At 41.8% G+C, this 19,147-nt stretch overlaps 1 long non-coding RNA gene across 2 annotated transcripts; it reads right to left on the bottom strand.

Moving 5' to 3' along the window:
- Positions 1–5,185: 5,185 nt before the first annotated feature.
- Positions 5,186–19,136, bottom strand: LOC104995068. Of its 2 annotated transcripts, XR_826027.1 has the most exons (4): positions 18,225–19,136; positions 10,782–10,855; positions 6,818–7,008; positions 5,186–6,005 (listed from the first exon to the last, which is right to left on the bottom strand). It is a non-coding gene; the product is annotated as an uncharacterized LOC104995068 (long non-coding RNA). The 2 variants fall into 2 exon arrangements; XR_826026.1 differs by lacking the exon at positions 10,782–10,855.
- Positions 19,137–19,147: the final 11 nt, after the last annotated feature.

Below are 19,147 nucleotides of genomic sequence, written 5' to 3'. Positions count from 1 at the left end.
TGTATTCTTTTCCCAATATGGAACCAGTCTGTTGTTCCATGCCCAGTTCTAAATACTGCTTCTTGACCTGCATACAGATTTCTCAGAAGATAGTAAGGTGGTCTGGTATTCTCATCTCTTGAAGAATTTTCCACAATTTGTTGTGATCCACACAGTTAAAGGCTTTGGCATAGTCAATAAAGCAGAAGTAGATGTTTTTCTGGAGCTCTTTTGATTTTTCTATGATCCAACAGATGTTGGATATTTGATCTCTGGTTCCTCTGCCTTTTCCAAATCCAGTTTGAACTTCAGGAAGTTCTCAGTTCATGTACTGCTGAAGCCTTGCTTGGAGAATTTTGAGCATTACTTTGCTAGAGTGTGAGATGAGTGCAATTGTGTGATAGTTTGAACATTCATTGGCATTGCTTTTCTTTGGGATTGGAATGAAAACTGACCTTTTCCAGTCCTGTGGCCACTGCTGAGTTTTCCAAATTTGCTGGCATATTGAGTGCAGCACTTTAACAGCATTGTCTTTTAGGATTTGAAATATCTCGGCTGGAATTCCATCACCTCCACTAGCTTTGTTTGTAGTGATGCTTCCTAAGGCCCCCTTGACTTTGGACTCCAGGATGTCTGGCTCTAGGTGAATGATCACACCATCATGGTTATCTGGGTCATTAAGATCTTTTTTGTATAGTTCTTCCGTGTATTCTTGCCTACTGTTCCTGGCTTAGACTGAAAAATAATCTTATGAAGCCAGTTACTTAAGCTCAGACAGTTTTCCCATCTATAAAATGATGACATTAATAGCCTCTCAGTTCATGTTGGAGGTTTTATTGTTGGAATTGTATAAGACTTGTGAAACTGCTTCACAAAATATAAAACAAGATACAAACTGCTATTACTGGTGTGTGTGTGTGTGTGTGTGTGTGTGTGTGTGTGCTCAGTTGTGTCCGACTCTGTGAGACCCCACGGAGTGTAGCCTGCAGGCTCCTCTGTTCATGAAATTTTCCAGCAAGAATACTGGACTGGGTTGCCATTTCCTTCTCCAGGGGATCTTCCCGACCCAGGGACCAAACCCACACCTCTTGGGTCTCCTTCATTGGCCAGTAGATTCTTTCACTAGTTGGAGAAGGTGATGGCACCCCACTCCAGCACGTTCTTGCCTGGAAAATCCCAGGGACGGGGGAGCCTGGTGGGCTGCTGTCTCTGAGGTCACACAGAGTAAGTATTTGAAATGAAGCCACTGTAGAATTTAAAGCTTCACACCATCCTGTGTTGGTTTGATTGGACTCTTTGAAGCCATTTGTGTTTAATGGGTGAAGTGAGTTGGAAGAGCATAATTTAAATCCCAGCTCCACTCCTCACACTCCATCTCATTTCACAACTGTTTTTCACCCATTCAATAACTGTATTTATTGGGTGCCAGTGTGCACTAGAGCTGGCAGTTTCAATGGTGAAACAGACATGCGTGCGTGAAGGACATGCATGTCCTTGCATGTGTGAAGCTTATGGATTAGCAGCATATTTGTGGACAAGAAAATAGGCTATTTCAAAATAAGGTGACCAGCGCTGTGATGTGGTAGGTTCAGGGTGCCATGAAGCTGTTGCTTGGGTGGTCATAGAAGGTTTCTTCAACCATGTAATGTTGGGGAGGATGAAATATGCAGATGATGAAAAGGGTAAAGGAGAACAGTGGAGGATGCTTGCTGATCAGGCGATGGGGAGGAGCAGCGTGTTCCAGGCAGAGGGAAGGAAACTTGGACTGCCCTCTGGGCAAGGAGAGCAACGGAACAACTTTTTTTTTTAAAGCATCTGGATCATTTTTTGTTCGATTTCAGTACTTTATAATATTTCCTAGGTCAGGATCAGCATGATGAGTATTAGAATACATTTTAGGGTGACCTCCTCCTCCCTGCAAGCCTCCTGACCACTCCCATACTGGCCTTTCCCCTCACTGGCTGGCCTTTCCTTTTGAAGAGGCAGCACACCGAAGAGGTGGAAAGAGGCTTTTCTCTTTTGAAGCTGCAGCATTATTAACAGAGAAGTAAAAGTCTCCCATGAGCTACGACAAAATCCTGCAGATTGGTTTATGAATCACTGTAGCTTAGGTTAAAGCAACCTAATTTCCTGAAAGCCACTCCATGGCTTTAGCCTTCCAAAGGGGCATAAAGCTTGTATGATATTTACTCTTAGTTAAAATTAAATGGAAATTGAAAACAAAAAAACCCAAGAGTTTCTTCTGGGAGATCCAATCATTAAAGAAAACGAAAATTAAAGGCTACAAAGCCGTGTGGGTAAGATGTACATATTGCATTAAAGAAGGTCTGGAAAATATACATATAAAAGTGTTAAATTGATAACTATCTCTGAGTAATTGGGTTTCATGTGATTTTTATACCCTTTTTATTGTGAAATATACATTAGAGAAAGTGTATGATATATAAAAGTATAATTTCATAAATTTTTATTATGTGAGCCCTCACATAACCATTACTCAAATCAAGAAATTGAATATGGCCCAGGGGCTGTCCATCCACCCCTTCCCACTCACAACCCACCCTCTCCCCAGCACCCTTACTTTTATGATAACTTCTTTTTTCCTTTTCTTTAGTTTTTCCACCTAAGTGTGTATTGATATTTTCACGTATTTATCTTTTCTTATTTTTTGGACTTTAAGTAAACGGGAACATATGCCTTTTTTTTAAACTTCTATCTTTTAACATTAGATTTCTCAGCTTCATTTATGCGAAGGGTATTATGGTTCATTCCTTTTGAAAGGCTGTATAGTATTCCAAGGCTGGATATAATAATACCACGTTTTATCTACTCTACTGTTGGTAGACAACTTGTTTTCAGTTTGGGGCCATTATGAATGGAGTTGCTATTCTTTTGGTGTTCACATGCACGTACTTCTATTGGATATACACCCAGGGATGGGAATCTGGGTCACCAGATGTGTATATCTTTAATAGATAAAGCCAAATGCAGCAGTAGCAATGAATACTCTCTGCAGCAGGGTGGGAGTGTTCCCATCGTCCTACACTGAAGTTTTGCACGTTTTTTTCCTTTAGCTCATTTGAATTGTCTATTTTTCCTCTACAAATATAAATATCCAATATTTAATTAGCAGAATGCTTTTCTAATATGTCTTAAATTTGTCTTTCCCAATGTGAATATTATTTTTAAACTTTTAAATTGAAGTAAATCATTCTTATAGTAAAAACCACCCAGATCACAGGTATATGGCTTAATGGATTACCACAAAGTGAACCCACCTCTGGGTCCAACACCTGGGTCAAGAAATGGCATTTTCTGGCCTCCTGGAAGCATCTTCATGCCCCTTATCTGGCATGATCCTTTCCCTCATCAAAAGTAAACTATATATTTAGTTCTAACATGATAGATTAGTCTTGTATGATTTTGAATTTTATACAAGTGGAACAATACAGGAGACCTTATTTCACGTGTAGCCGCTTTTATTTTTCAACATTTCGAGATTCATCTGTATTGCTATGTTTAGTAGTAATTCATTCTTTTTTTTTTTTTTTCCTGCCACAAGGAAGAAATTTTGACCTAAGAGGCAACCTACTCAGTGCTTTCTTAACTCAGGGACTGTATTGACCCTTGCCACATGTGGATTAGAACACTTCACAGTCATCTGTGTGTTTGTTTCCACATCAATAATAAGCTTTGGGGTTCTAGGTACTGCTGGGAAAGTGAGTATGGTACCCAGCTGCCCTCTGATATCCATAATTATGGCTCCATTTGGAGTTGTCTCTCAGCAATAATGAATGTTTTCTTTCCCTTCTTCTCCACCTAAAATACAAAATAATATCACAGCCCCAGGCTGCACACTTTTATGTAAAACAGAGCAGTCATAGGATTTTACTGGAAAGTTGATTTATTTCCGAGGATCATGAGAGTCCAAGGATAAAACTGGCATCTGGCCACAGGGAGAGCCCTTGACCTAGAAGTGGAGACAGCTTCAAAGCTGTGTTGGTTTATAATGGAACAAGGCACTTTTAACATGAATCAGAGCCTCAAAACTTTCTGGGGGCCAAAAAAAAAAAAAAAATCCTAAAACTGTCCTCCAAAAGGAAAGGTAAAATCAATAGCTTGGGTTTTTCACTCTTTCAGATAAGCAATACTAAACCCTTCTACCAAAACAGTTGTTTAAATCTAGCTTTTGGGTTTTTTTTTTTGAAAGAACAAAGTGTCAACTGAGCTTGAACTCTTAAAGCAGAATCTTGATATCAATCTATTTTTTTTTTTTTTTTAAAGCAGCCAAACAGGCTTTCAGTTTGTCTCTGAAAGGCTCTGGTAAGTCTCTGAAAGGCTGCATGTGAATATGTAGTAAATGTAATTTTTCTTCTTTTTTTCTTTAGGCCTTGAGATGTAATTATTAAAGCTGCAAATGTCCCCAGTGATATCAGCTAGATAATCAAATTTGGATCACAGGAATGAAATAACCTGAAGTGTGCCTTTATTACTGCTTCCCTAGAAATAATTCACTTAAGATAATTCTACCCTCCCCCCACCCACAAATCTGTAACCAGACAATGGAGAGAGCCAGTAAAACTAGCCAGAGTAGTCAAAAGGGTCAAATTGATTCTCAAAGCAAAGAATGCCAATATTTCTCCACCGTAAAAATAGAATAAAACATTGCCAAAATCACATGCAGGAACAAGAAATTAAAAGGCTGAATAAAAATGCAAAATTTAGAAGACTTTATTGCTAAAGTAGCCATGAATTACTGATTAACTTTCTTAAAAAAAAAACAAACAGCAAAAAATAACATTTTTTATAATAGTTGATTGAGAATAGTTTTTGTTAACAAACATGTACCCACTGGAAAAAATGATCTATGAATATATAGGACATTCAAACAAGGATATAATTAGTATTATATAAACTTAAAATAAGCAAAATCAAGATTTCAACAAATTGAGAAGTTCTGAACTGTTTCAGTGTACTTCCTTTCACTGCTGCTGCTGCTGCTAAGTCGCTTCAGTCATGTCCGACTCTGTGCGACCCCACAGACGGCAGCCTACCAGCTCCCCCGTCCCTGGGATTCTCCAGGCAAGAACACTGGAGTGGGTTGCCACTTCCTTCTCCAATGCATGAAAGTGAAAAGTGAAAGTGAAGTCGCACAGTCGTGTCTGACTCTTAGCGACCCCATGGACTGAAGCCCACCAGGCTCCTCTGTCCATGGGATTTTCCAGGCAAGAGTACTGGAGTGGGGTGCCATTGCCTTCTCAGTTCCTTCACTAAGAAGATAAAAACCCCTTTTTGCTCTTACCTACCCCTCTCTTCCAGTGCTATCAGTAAAGAACCCGCCTGCCAGTGCAGGAGATGTGAGAGAGATGGGTTTGATCCCTGGGTCAGGAAGATTCCCCTGGAGGAGGGCATAGCAACCCACTCCAGTAATCTTGCTTGGAGAATTCCATGGGCAGAGGAGCCTGGCGGGCTACAGTCTATGAGGTTACAAAGAATAAGACACGACTGAAGCGACTTAGCACACACGCACACCCCTCTCTTCAGTTAAGGCCAGGAGAAATTCTTAGGCCAGTAAAGCTCGGGGTGGGAAGTCATTGCATTAAGACTGCTCTCTTTTGCCAATGCTTCTTAATCCCTATGTACCAGTCTTCCTTGCTATTTCATGAAAAGAGGATCCCAGCTGGGCCAAATTGTGTGATAGCTATATAATCTAGACACAGTCCCCAGGGGCTTAGAACAAAAATTAACCCCAAATATTTAAACTTGAAAGCTTAGCTATAAAGAATATCTACAAACATTCACAGACCAGTCAGAGATTCTATCCTCTTACAAGAACTCAAGAGGGAAGATTACCATGAGAAAGGTCTTCTAGAATTGGACTTTGCTTATCACGGAAATGTCCGTGGGTGTTAAAACAGAACACACGTTGAACCGAGAAATAGATGTCTTGGGTTCCAGAACTGAATTTGCCACCAACCAGTATAGTCTCTGCCAATTTCTTGCAACTCTTTGGCGGTGATTCCTGTCTATAAAATGAAAGGAAAAAAAATTGAACTAGATTCTGTAAGGATCCTTCCAGGTCTAGCAATTGTGTAAGTTATATTTCTAGATCATGATTAAGGAATAGCCCACCCTCTCCCCATTATTCCATATCCACTTTTTCTTTCTTGCTGATGCACTGAGAGATGGTGATGGGACTGGGAACCTAACTCATTTCCCAGTACCCATCTCAGGTCACTTCTTAGATCCAGAGTCAACTGAATGTGCTTTAACATCCTATCTCCCTAGGTTCCTTTCAGAGAAATCCATTATCATATTTGGTTTTTTTCCTGGCATTAGAATTCCCATGATGTTCCATGGGAACACTAGATCAAAACAAAAAGTATGAGAAAAGCTAGGTTTAGGGCTCCAGGCTGCCATATGTGTTTGTGATGTTCCCCGGAAGACTCAGAATCCATAAATAAATGGATTGCACTCCTTTTAACCTTTGGGAGTTACCGAGTGGATCATGTCAGTGTTGAATAATTGTAACTAGAGCTCGGGGGACCATTTGAAATAGTATGTTTTAAAACGTCATCAATGAGACCTGACATGTGAGAGACTCTTCTGCACTAAGAGCTACAGCGGATGCCACATGGAAGAGCTGCAAACTGGGAGCAAATCCACTCCATCCTACTATGAGCCTTTCCTGTTTTGTCAGCCAGCATGGTTTCCTAAATCTCAAATTGCAGCCGAACTGTTCTGCAATTCCATGGCTAGCTATTTCTGGAGCCTAACACAGCAGGACAAATGTGTACAAGTCCACACAGTATGACAGAAGAATTAAAAATGTATTTACCATCTGTTGGTAGTTTCCTTGTGGGGCTCTTTTCCTCTCCTGCAGCCATGAATAGGGTCTTCTTACCTCCTCCCATCCTCAAAGAACAGAGTTCTGTCCTCAGATCTTTGGATGAAGGGCTTTTTTCCTCCCTCTTTTAAATTTCCCAGACTGTTGAACTCTGGAAGTATTTCAGCTTCTAGGATTGTTTCCTGCAAATATAAAGTGGAGTGAGTCTGTGAACAGGTGGTAGTGTTTTATACGCCTTTGTATGGCCAGGTTACTTTGAGATCCTGGCCTTGAGTTCTGGTGACAGTGGGCTTTGGGAAGTTCAAGAGTAGAACAAGAGAAGTCAAACCCAGGTCAACAGAAAGGAAATTAAACTTTCAGTTAGGCTTGGAAACTCATGTGGGCCCTGTACAATCTATTTAGACCTTACTATGATGGAATGTGTCAGATTCCAGACACAATTTCTGAGAGGAAAGGGTCCTCAGAATGTGACCACGGGCTTCAAGTGAGAGTCATGGCAGCCATGTAGCAGCATGGATAAAAGTCATAAGCTGGAGTATGGTTTGGCAAGTTGGGAAACCAGTTAGGTTGCTTTGAAGCCACTTGGCTTATGTAGGAATATTCAGTCCTCAATAAGCATCACTAGTTTTAATTTCTGGGACATATATTATTCACTCAAAAGTAAAATCTAATAGAGAGTTGTACTAAAAGTGTTGCTTTAGCCAAAATAATTACAATGCAGTGTTACGACTCCACTTGGCCTGTATCATTCAGGTAATGACTTGTTAAAAACTCTCAGGCTGTGTAAGTGGATAGCTTCCTACCTTGAAACCAGTGCTGGGTGAGCTTGGACCTTGGGCAGGTCCCCTTAAACTGCCAGCCTCAGTTTAATCATCAAAGAAATGGGAAGCATGATCTCAAGCTCACCGGACTGCGGTGGGGATTTAGATGAAATGACATCTGCCAAGCTCTCCCCACGTTGCCTGGCACAGAATAACAGCTTGATAAATGGCAGCTTTTAACAATTATTATTACTGAAAGCTGGCGCTATGCTTTTTCTGTTTTTCCTCAAAACTTGCTGTCAGGTTTGTACATTGTCTTCAATTCTGGTTTCAAATTTTGTTTTTAAAAAGTCCTTCACAAATCTGAGCCTGACTATGAATTCAGCTCTTTCTGATCCAGTCTTACTAGGCGTACCAGATATGATTAAGTCAAAGATCAATAGAACATGTGGACACAATGCGTTGGTTTTGGATTAGCTTATAATGAGGGAATCATTGTGCTAGAACTTAAAACTTTGCACATAGTAGGTCCTGAAAAATATTACTGACTCATTAATTCATTTAAATGGTTGATAAACCTTTAGTCTGTCGTGTGCCAAGGACTGTTCTAGATATTTGGGGTTTATCTGTGAATACAACAGATAAAACCTCTGCTCTTGACAAAAAATAAATAAAGGAAATGACTCAGAACGTTCTAAGGTAACACATCGATGGAATAACAGAGCAGAGCAAAGTGGATCAGGAAAGTCAGGGGTCCAGTTTTAAGTAGGGTGGTCAGAGCAGGCTTTGCTGGGAGGTTTTTAATTTCCTAAGCAAAAACGCTGAAGAAAGTGATGGAGCGAGCCATGTGGATATTCAGCATTCCAAGCCAAAGGACTAGCAAGTAGGAAAGGCCCGGAGGCAAGGGAGCACCTGGTTTGTTTGGGGCCGGAGCTGTGGGACTGAGGAGGAGAGAGAGAGGCAGGGGATCTGAAAGACAGAGGGCATCCCGACGGTGTGCAACCTCGGAGGTCACGGGAGGACTTTGACTCCAGGTGGAAGATGACATTTCACATGCTTTCGAGCAAAGCTGTGGCATCACCTCACGCAGACGCCCCAGTCAGGCCTGAGGCCGACACGGTGGAAGCAGAGAGAGGATTTAGGAGTTCAGTCCGAACATTCTGATGAAGGGTGGTGGTGGTTCCGCTCCAGCAGCAGCAGCCCAGGTGGTGAGAAATGGTCCGGATACATTTTTAGAGGGTAAAAATTGGATTTGGCGGCAGGTTGGATGTGGGGGTGTGAAAGAAAGAGAGGAGTCAAGGTGCTTCTTGGCCTGAGCCCTTGGAAGGACGGAGCTGCCATTTCCTGAGATGAGTGTGTGAGGACTGTACCATCCTTCTCACGGAGACTCTGAGAACAGACACTTAGGGATTCTAGGCTCCAGTGGAAGGCCTCCCTCCACCTGCTGGGGGAAGCCTCTTGAAACCAACGAGCTTCCGGATGTGCTTTTGAAAGATGGGACTCAGACTGAGTTTTTCCTAAGGACTTTTATAAGACTCAAATGAACAGTTTACAAAAAGGGCAGCAGTTTTGGGGGTTGTATTTCCTCCTCCGTGCCAAACAATTAATTGTGTTTTTAGTATTTTCCTCACCCCTACTCCACACAGAGAAATACCACTTCTTTTTCTTTTAAAGTTTTATCTATTTATTTTTTAAATATTTGTTTATTTATTTGGCTGCCGTGGGTCTTAAGTGCTGCACACAGGATCTCCCATCTTCATTGTGGCACGCAGGATCTTTGGTTGCAGCATGTGAACTCTCAGTTGCAGCATTCGGGATCTAGTTCCTTGACCAGGAATGGAACCCAGGTCTCCTGCATTGGGAGTGCGGAGGCTTAGCCACTGGACCACCAGGGAAGTCCCTGAAATGCCACTCCTCAAGAGGAGAGCTGCTGTGGCATCCTGGCACCAGTAGAGGGAGCCGAGGAGCCCTGGGAAGACCTTTGAGCTGTGGCCCAGTGTGGGAGGAGACAGGTCTATCTCAGACCTCTGCAACCTCTGTGCCTGGGCCAGAAGCCGGGTGTTTCTGGGAGGATGGGAAGGTAGTTCTAGAACTCTCTTGCCAGCTTTCCTATTCCACTGCAACTTTTGTTTATTGTTGTGGTCATGGCTAGAAGAGCAAACACACATCCAGAACTGATTACCGATGTGTATCTATAGAGGGAAGACAGTGGGCCATCTATGTAAATACAGACAAGAAAGAATGCAACGCATCTGTTGCCATTGCTCTTGTACAAACGGTGTCTGAATTTCCTGGGGCTGTGGTAAAAAAAAAATTGGGTGGCCCCAAACAAGAGAAATTTATTCTCCCACAATTCTGGAGACCAGAAGCCTAACGTCAAGGTGTCAGCAGGGACCTGTTCCCTCTGAGGCTTTACGGAAGAATCTTTCCTTGCTTCTTCTAGCTCTCCGTGGTTTCTGGCCATTCTTGGCTTTCCTTGGCTGGGGGGAGCATAGCTCCAGTCTCTGCCTCCGTCTTCATGTGGCTGCTCCTTCTCCCCCATGTCTCTTCTGTGACTCCTGTTCTTAGGAGGACAGTAGTCATATTGGACATAGGGTCCACCCTAATCCAGTAAGACTTTATCTCAACTAATTACATCTGTACATGCTAAATCACTTCAGTCATGTCTGACTCTTTGGGACCCTATGGACTGTAGCCCACCAGGCTCCTCTGTCCATGGGATTCTCCAGGCAAGAATACTGGAGTGGGCTGCTATGCCTTCCTCCAGCAGATCTTCCCAACCCAGGGAGGGAACCAGCGTCTCTGGTGTCTTCTGCATTGTAGGTGGGTTTTCACCACTAGCGCCACCTATGTGGAGAGACTCTATTTCCAAATAAAGCCATACTCACGGCACTGGGGACTAATATATCTCTCCGGGAACACAAGTCAACCCACAACAATGGGAACTCGCAGGGAGAACTGACTAGTTGGGGTGCCACATAAATGGAGCAATAAAAGGAAAACAGTGACATGTGAAATTGTAAGTGGAGGTCAGACGGGTTTGGGAGTAACAGGAAATATTAGATAAGAGACGCTCTCATTTAGGAGACTCTTTCCATCTGTGCTTACGGCCCTGATTTTTTTCTTTTCTGTCAGAGTTAAAAAAAAAATTGTATAAATAAAAAGAATAAGAAAATAGCACTTAGCTGACTCACACGTTGGGCAGAGCCACAAACTCTTGTGATAATCAGGAAAGACTTCGCAGAAATGTTGGTGCTTGAGCTGGATCCTGGAGGATGGGAATAAAAATTACCCTGCAGAGAAGGGCTTCCCAGGTAGGGAGAAAGTATATGGAAAAACACAATGTTATTTAGGCGATCCCTTTACGCCTTAAGTAGGGTGAAGAGTGTCTAAAAGCAACGCCCAGATTGTCTGCTTAATCTCTATTACTAAGAAATGGTATTAAAGAAAGGAAGAGGCAGAGATGTTTCTGGTTTTGATAAATGCACAAATCAGCACACAGTAACCTGAGGAACTCTAGGAGCATCTCTAAGGCGGAGTTCGTTCTTGGACACATTTGCCAAAGCACAAATATGGAAACCCCGCCCTCAGCCAGATCTGAAGAAATCAAAAGGCTGATGTGGTATAAATTCCTCTGCCCTGATTACATAAAGGAGATGTGCCAACATTTTTTTCTGTGATATATTCCTTTCTGCACAGAGAGCTGAACTGGGTTCTTAAAAACCTGATCGTGAACTGAGATAGGCAATTCTGAATCACCACCAGGATCTAGGAAAATTAACTCCTCACTGATCTTCCTAGATAAGCTCCCAATCTCGCTGCCTCTCAGATCAGCACCGGGATCTGGCGAGGTTTCTGCCACAGAGCAACTCCCTTTTTTGGCATAAGAATGTACAGGATGCCAGTAAAGTTCACGCTGGGTCATCTAAGTCTCTTTAAATGCGCGATGATTCATTGCTGGGGGTGGGGGCGAGAGGAGTGAGGGGGAAGGAAGTGCTGAGCTGAGAGGCGGAGCGAAGTCATTATGAAATTGACTGCAGAAAAGCTGGCGCTGGGAGTGCTGGGGTCACATGGTCTTACTATTGGTATTTCAGCTACAAGTTTTAAACCAGAGGTAGGGGGAGGGGTTGGGAAGCATCACCTTGAAGCCTGATCGGCTTTCAGAGGAGATGCTTCCGTTGATGGCTGGCATGTTGATTAGAATTACAATGGGCGTATTAATTTCTCTTTTTATCTGACAAAAAAAGAAAAGTTCTCCCATGACAGTATGGCTAGCAGAATAAGAATCTGGCTGTAAGTGGTGTGAGTGAACCGTTTGTCTTTTTCTACTTGATTTACTTGCATTCTAGCTGACAGGGTCTTCCATTCTGTGCATTCATTTTGTACTTAAAAAGGGATTGTTTGTAATTTACAGTTGAAGCCTGAGTGCTATTAGTCGGCTCGGTCAGAGAGCATGGACAGCAGGAGCAAAAGCTCCGTGTCAGTGCCAGGGCACAAAGCAAATTTGGATCTTCAGTCATCAGTCTTGAGAGCTCCCCAAAGTTACCCAGCAGTTAAACTGTGGAGCGGCCCTGCCGCACAGGGCTTCTGCAAATAACAAACTGCCTGACAAACCCTGCTGAAATCCTGACACGGACAGTTTCCTCTACTTGTTTATGTCAAAAGGCAAAGTTTGCCAATGCATTTTTCTCTGACTCTTCCTCTTTGGGGTAAACTTGGTAAATTCCTCATAAAATAATTGTCTTAAACTCTGACCTGCATTTGGATCAGCTTTTCCTAGCCGAAACAGACTCAAGAAAAACAAAGGCACGGTAAGAGCTTATAGCTATGTGTTTTAATGTCTTGAAGTCAGAATAACAATGTGATGGCTATTGTTCTCCCTGATCTTAGTTTGAAGGCACCCCAAGCTTTACCCTCACAACCTATCAACAGCCTCTATCTTAAGTGTAAACAATGGTGGCTTTGGGCTTTGGTTTTAATTTGGAAAATATATTTCTTTCGAGGAAACAAAATGCCAAGTTGTTAATGATGTGCTTTTAATAGCTTTCCAAATGCTCCTGGCCAATACTGAGCAAAGTTCAATTCACTCATTCTGAGCCTTAAAATGTTCATTTTAATTTCATATAAGAAGAGCTATGTTCTATAGATGCATAAAACCACAAATTCTGTTACTTCATAAGTCACTGCAGTACATTCAATGTTGATAATACTTATATTGATGAAAATGTATCTAGGTCTTGCTTGCAAAATAAATGGTAATGGTTAAAATTCATCTCTTTTCTGGACATGTCCTATTGTACTAAATATATTAGAAATTGTTAAAAAAAAAACAACCCCACAGATTTCCTTTTAGCTTTGATTTGTTTTCTAGTGAAGCAGTAACTGTATACTTTTCATTATCCACGCCTAAAGCCATTTCTTATTAAAAGATGTCACCCTCAACCATTCAGCTGTCACTCCAGAAAGTGTGTGCTTTCTAAAACAGAGAACAAGTTTTCCATCAGCTTCCCAGGGTGGCAAAGTATCTGAGGCCTGTCCCTACCCCACCCCGAGAGACTGACTCTTAACAAATTTTTAGTCTAACATAAAGCCTAACAAATTTTTGTTTGCTGGCCCATAGCATATCTCAGGATTATGCATTTACCAATAGCTTACTCTCACAGATCATTTTAATAAGGGGTAAAGTCCATGTTGGGCTTCCCGGGTGACTTAGTTGGTAAAGAATCTGCCCGCAATGCAGGAGACCTGGGTTCAATCCCTGGGTCAGGAAGATCCTCTGGAGAAGGGAATGGCAACCCACTCCAGTATTCTTGCCTGGAGAATTCCATGGACAGGGGAGCCTGGCAGGCTGCAGTTCATGGGGTCCCAAAGAGTCAGACATGACTGAGTGACTAACACTCACTTTTCAAGGTCAGTGTTATACACTGCAAGGGGGGAATCTCAGGAAGGTAGAAAAGTAACCAGATTACCTACTGCTGCTGCTAAGTCGCTTCAGTTGTGTCCGACTCTGTATGACCCCATAGACGGCAGCCCACCAGGCTCCCCCGTCCCTGGGATTCTTCTCCAGGCAAGAACACTGGAGTGGGTTGCCATTTCCTTCTCCAATGCATGAAAGTGAAAAGTGAAAGTGAAGTCACTCAGTTGTGTCCGACTCTTCGTGACCCCATGGACTGCAGCCTACCAGGCTCCTCTGTCCATGGGATTTTCCAGGCAAGAGTGCTGGAGTGGGGTGCCATCGCCTTCTCCGAAATTACCTACTACACTACTGCAATAAGGTCTCCAACTATGGTTCTTAGAACTAATTCCTACACCTCCCCAGCCCCAATGTCTTTACTAGTGCTGTCCATTAGAAACATAATGGACACATGTCATTGTAAATCTTATAGTAGTCACAGTAAAATGTAAAAAGAAACAGGTAAGTTAATTTTAACAATATTTTAATTTAACCTAATATATGTAGAATATTTTCATTTTAACATTTAATCAATATAAACATTGAGATACTATATGAATTTATGTGTATATATGTGCATGTGTATGTACGTATATGTTTCAAGTCTTTAAAATCCAAGGTATATTTTACAATTACAGCCCATCTCAAGTGCTTAACAATCATATTGGACAGTACTAGACCTATGCTATTGGAGGAGGAAATGGCAACCCACTCCAGTGTTCTTGCCTGGAGAATCCCAGGGACGGGGGAGCCTGGTGGGCTGCCGTCTATGGGGTCGCACAGAGTCGGACACGACTGAAGCGACTCAGCAGCAGCAGCAGGACCTATGCTAAAGCACTTGCTTTTGTTTTCACTGTAGACAGAATCTTATTTAAAATTGCCTAATATGCGTACTATTAAGTCATAAACTGTCAGCAGATGTTTAAACACAATGATTTTAATTTCACTCTTGACTATTGCTGATCTCACATTCATTACCCAGAAGCCTGTGGTGCCACAGTTTAGTGGAGGGTCAAGAAAGCTGATTCAGAAGCATGTCTTTTAAGAGTCTCCATGCCAAGAACAGAGCCCAGTGACTTCAGTTTGGGTGTGGTGAGTTGACCTCAGAGTCTATTGTGTGAGTGGTTTTCACTTTTGTTTTTAGTTTATTTTACTTCTCTGGTCTCTCAGCTTTATTTGGAAGTGCAGTCTAAGGAAAGCATATTGGTTTTGTAAGCATACTATGGTTTGCTCAGATTTTTAAATGATATATATAGGCTACCACTCTCCTTATAATACCGTGGTTAAAGAACTGTCAGTGTTTCTACTAACTTTGGGGGTTTTATTACACAACCATAACAAATTGCTGCAGGTTGAAATTTGGCAGATCTTTCTTTAGCTTGGAGGAAATTCTTTTTAGCAATTTTTTAAGAAAAAGATATAAATTATTAAATGCTGACCATTTAAATTTACTGTGATTTTTTTTTTCTGTTTTGGATAGGCAAGGATATCAGATAAAATATATGTTGTATCTTTACATTTTGGTTGTTTTACAAATTTGAAATATTAATATTAGCTTTATAAATAACTTTGGCTGATGATTTACACAATTCCCTGATCCCCAACCACATTTTCAATGATCCTAGTGTTTGAGCCTTGTATTCGGAAGTCTGATCAATATACTGCTTCTGAGAGGTACTGGAACAATTAACTATGAATCTTTTAAGTTTTATCATGGTAAAAATAGACATTTTTCAAAAGATAAGGTTTGTTTTGCTATGAGCTCCTTGCAGACGGAAATGTCTTACTCATCTTTATAGTCTCAGGGCCTCGTTATTGTAAATGCAAAATGAACAGCTGCTGGTAAATAAGTGATAAACACATAAAAATATAGCTCGAGAATGAAGACTGTCTCTGTTGTTCATAAGTTTCTCATTTAAATATTCAATTATTAAATATTTACTATCTGATAACTCGAAAAGTCTTAAAAACTATAAAGAACATGTTGCTGGGTCTTCAACCTCTATGATTTCCCTCATTTCTGAACAAATCAGTGGGTTACTCACTTGTTCATTAGTAATAAGTTAATGACTTGTTCATCATTAAACAACTCAATACTGTTCAGGCATGAGCCAATTCCAAAACTTTTTAGAGGCTGAGCTTTATAGCCATCTCATTCATCTCCCAGAACCACTGGAAGATGCAATGTGGAAGGACTGTAAAAAGTATGAAAAGCTACATTGATATAATTGAAACATAAATCTACCCTTCTACAAACATAGAGGATAACCCCCTAAGATGACTGTGAAAGTAAACACACTAAGAAATACCTCTCCTTTCAGCAACATATCTGATTCCAAATGAAGTGAACTTATCTGATATCATATTGAGTTAATTGACCCCAAGATTTTTAGAGAAACAGGAGTGACTCTTACTTGCCTTACTCCGTGTTGTATATCTTTATTTTTCATGGTAGAAAAGATAAGGCATCTTTCTCAAGTATGACTATTGAGGCCCACTTTAAGAATTCAAGCCTGAAACTGTAAATAATTATATCTATATGCTACTGACTATTTAGCTTCCAATCCATTCTATTACTTAGTTGTTACAAGCCGCTGAGCCCTTTGTGTTTGCTTGTCTTTGAACTGTGTAAGAGGCTACGTCCAATGAAGACATACTCTACAATTAAAAAGCCCTTGCGATTTGAAGGGCCTGTACACTTGCTTTATTAAGCACTCTTGTGCTCCCTCTGCTGCCCTGAAGAAAACCTCCATGTCCAAGACCCTGGTATATTCCTTACAGAGTGTTCCCTTGGCAATGATGATGCAGATTTGTGCATAACTCAGGGCCCTTCTGAAATGCAGTACTGTTTGACCAAAGCATAGAATGTTAATGATTTTTCATTTGAAAAGTGCAAAGTAATAAAAGGGAAGGGAATAAAAAGGAATACATTGAAGAATCAAGTTCCACGTTTGTGAATAAATTCATCTAGACAGAGCCCTGGAGTGTAGACAGGGTAATGCACTCAGCAATCACTGTGGGGTAGGGGGTTGGGTTGGGGTGGGGTAGGGATGTTGGTTACACTGTGATTCAGTAGGTCTCGGGTAGAACTCTCTGAAGGTCTAAAAAGCTTCCAGATGCTGCTCTGAAGACTATGCTTTCAGAAGTACGATGTGATATATAATTATATGATATAAAATATACTTGATAGGCCATTTTAAACCTTTAAAAGTAGACATTACCCTAACAGTGAAGTAGATATGAGTGTTCAAGCAATGCAGAACACAGATTAGGAGGAAGAAGGCTCAGCAGGCCTTATTTTTCAATCTCCTTTAATTGCAAAGTTCAACTCATGCTGGCATGAATGTAGTACCAGGTTTATGAATAGAAGCATAGTACTACAGAGTTGCTTTCTGGCTTCTTGAAAACCCTTCTTTCACTGAGTTTTTCTTCGCTGGAGAAGGTATTGTTTTTAAAGAAATCAGGGCCAGTTGTGATTGTACATTTCATATTTTGCCATCTGAAAATACAACATTTCAGTACTAAAGGTAATGAAACTATATTGTGAGTATTATGTTTATGTTGGACCTTGCAGGAAGAAATAGTTACAGATTTTAACGGCAGATTATGGTTTTAACCTTAATGGCTAAGTAACTAAATGACACAGTTCTTATTAATTGTTCTTACTGTTTGGGTAATAAACATATTTATCTTCCTTGAGGGAACATTTAAATTAATTGACTAACTGTAATCTGAATTATGTGTTTTAATTTGTCTAAGGTTGTTATAATAACTGCTTGCATCAGTATAATAATGAAAGTATTAGCTTTTTTCTTTAACCCCAAATTGTCTAAATGTAAGATGTCTAAAAATAGAGTGGAGGTGGATTGGACAATCTGCAGATTAGGAGCTGGAATGAAAGCATCTCAGTTAAGCCAAAAACATGGCAACCAATATTTTCTGTTATAAAAATATTTTAGATGAATTAATTTTTTATGAAAGCTGTCTGAATCTGAAATGAAGAGCAGAAGTTCTCTTTTTATTCACAGGCCAGTAATAATAATACCTGCCTCACAAAGCATAGGTCTTTTCCCTGCAGAGCCTACAGCTTCTACTCCTTTCAGAAACCCACTCGCCAATTCAGGAGAAAAGATATTATTACCCGGTTATTAACCTTCACCTTGATAATGCTTGTCAACGAACACAACGCCAGGCAGAGCCTTTTCAGGAAACTGATTTTAATTGTCCACTAGAGGCTGTAATGAGACCAACAATGTCACTTTAGACCAAGCCGGGCTTTAAACTGTAACCATCATTGATTTTTAAGTGGGAAAAAAAAAAGTTGTAGAAACGAGTAAACAGTAGTAGTTCTTTTAAAATAGACATGTATATGTGCATGGTATTTCAAAATGTGAGAAATATTTCCGGGGCACTACACCTTCCTAGTTAGGATGCTTTTATTTCTGCAACACCTTGGCTCTACAATACAGTTGTTTAAAAGTTGACACATTTCTCTTGGTGATTCTGTATCCTGCTTCAGTTGGTGACTAACGGTTAGATCATAAGTAAATTAAGCCAAAAGATTTCTCAAATACAACTTGCAGTCAAGTGGAGACTTTCAGAGAGAAACTTACGTGGAGGGATTCTATTTCTAGCCATTTGGTTCGAAGCACCTGAAAAAGGTCAAATGTTGCCCGACACCTACCGGCCTTCCAGAATTATCTGCAGCCAGGAGAACGCCGCCGCAATGAGCTCCCTGTAGCATGGCTGTGCCTTCTCCTCCTCCAGGTGGCACACCTGTTGGCCAGGTACCACCAGTCCAAAGAAGAGTCCTTCCCTTCCAGCTAATGCCTGGCGGTGGTACCCACGGAGGGTCGGGTGGCGAGGAACTGAGAACTGCACTTTAAAAACTGAGTCCAGAGGAAGTTCTTACCGCGCGGATTCACGAGAACTGCCATCTGATGCTCGGTTTGCTTTCTCTATCTCCTACACTGGTTACCTCATTTCCGATGAAATTAATGATCCCGAATTAGAGGCGAGAGGAGTGCGCGGGTCGTCTACCCAGGCTCGAGCTGGGTAGTTCCGTGCTCTGAGCAGATTTCCGGACCTGCAGAAAGAGAAAGGAGAGCAGGGTGGTCACCAGCTTTCACAGGCAGGAAAGGCGAGGGTGCACGTGCAGACGGGGGGTTGAGGGGGAGGACCCTTAAAAGTTTCCTGAGTTGCACGCCAAGGCGATCCCCGCGGCTCGGTGGGCTGGGTTCCAAAACGCCGAAGCTAAACCGGTTTGAGGGTTAACGTGCGTGAAGGTCGGAGTCAGCCCTCTTAAGACGCTTCTCCGCACGCCCGAAGGGAACGTCGGGATCGGAACCGGCCCACCTCTGCTTCCCCAGAGGGGATTTCACGGGCTCCGGTTTGCAGCCCGGCACCCCTCGGAGAGTCCCTCCAGGGTGCCTGAGTCGCGCCCAGCCTGTGCCTTCACAACTCGATGCAGGGACCCGAGGAGGCGCGCGAGGACCGACCGGTCACCGCTCCAATTACCTCATCGCTTCAGCTCCCCGCCCCTTTCCCAAACCTGGAAGAACTGTCCCCTCCGGTCCCGGTCACCGCTCCCGCCCCGCGTCCCCCCCC

Source organism: Bison bison, unplaced genomic scaffold, assembly GCF_000754665.1.
Source record: "Bison bison bison isolate TAMUID 2011002044 unplaced genomic scaffold, Bison_UMD1.0 scf7180017864274, whole genome shotgun sequence".
Taxonomy (NCBI): Eukaryota; Metazoa; Chordata; class Mammalia; order Artiodactyla; family Bovidae; genus Bison; species Bison bison.
The sequence above is the reverse complement of the archived record's forward strand: the minus strand, read 5'-3'. Positions and strand labels throughout refer to the sequence as shown.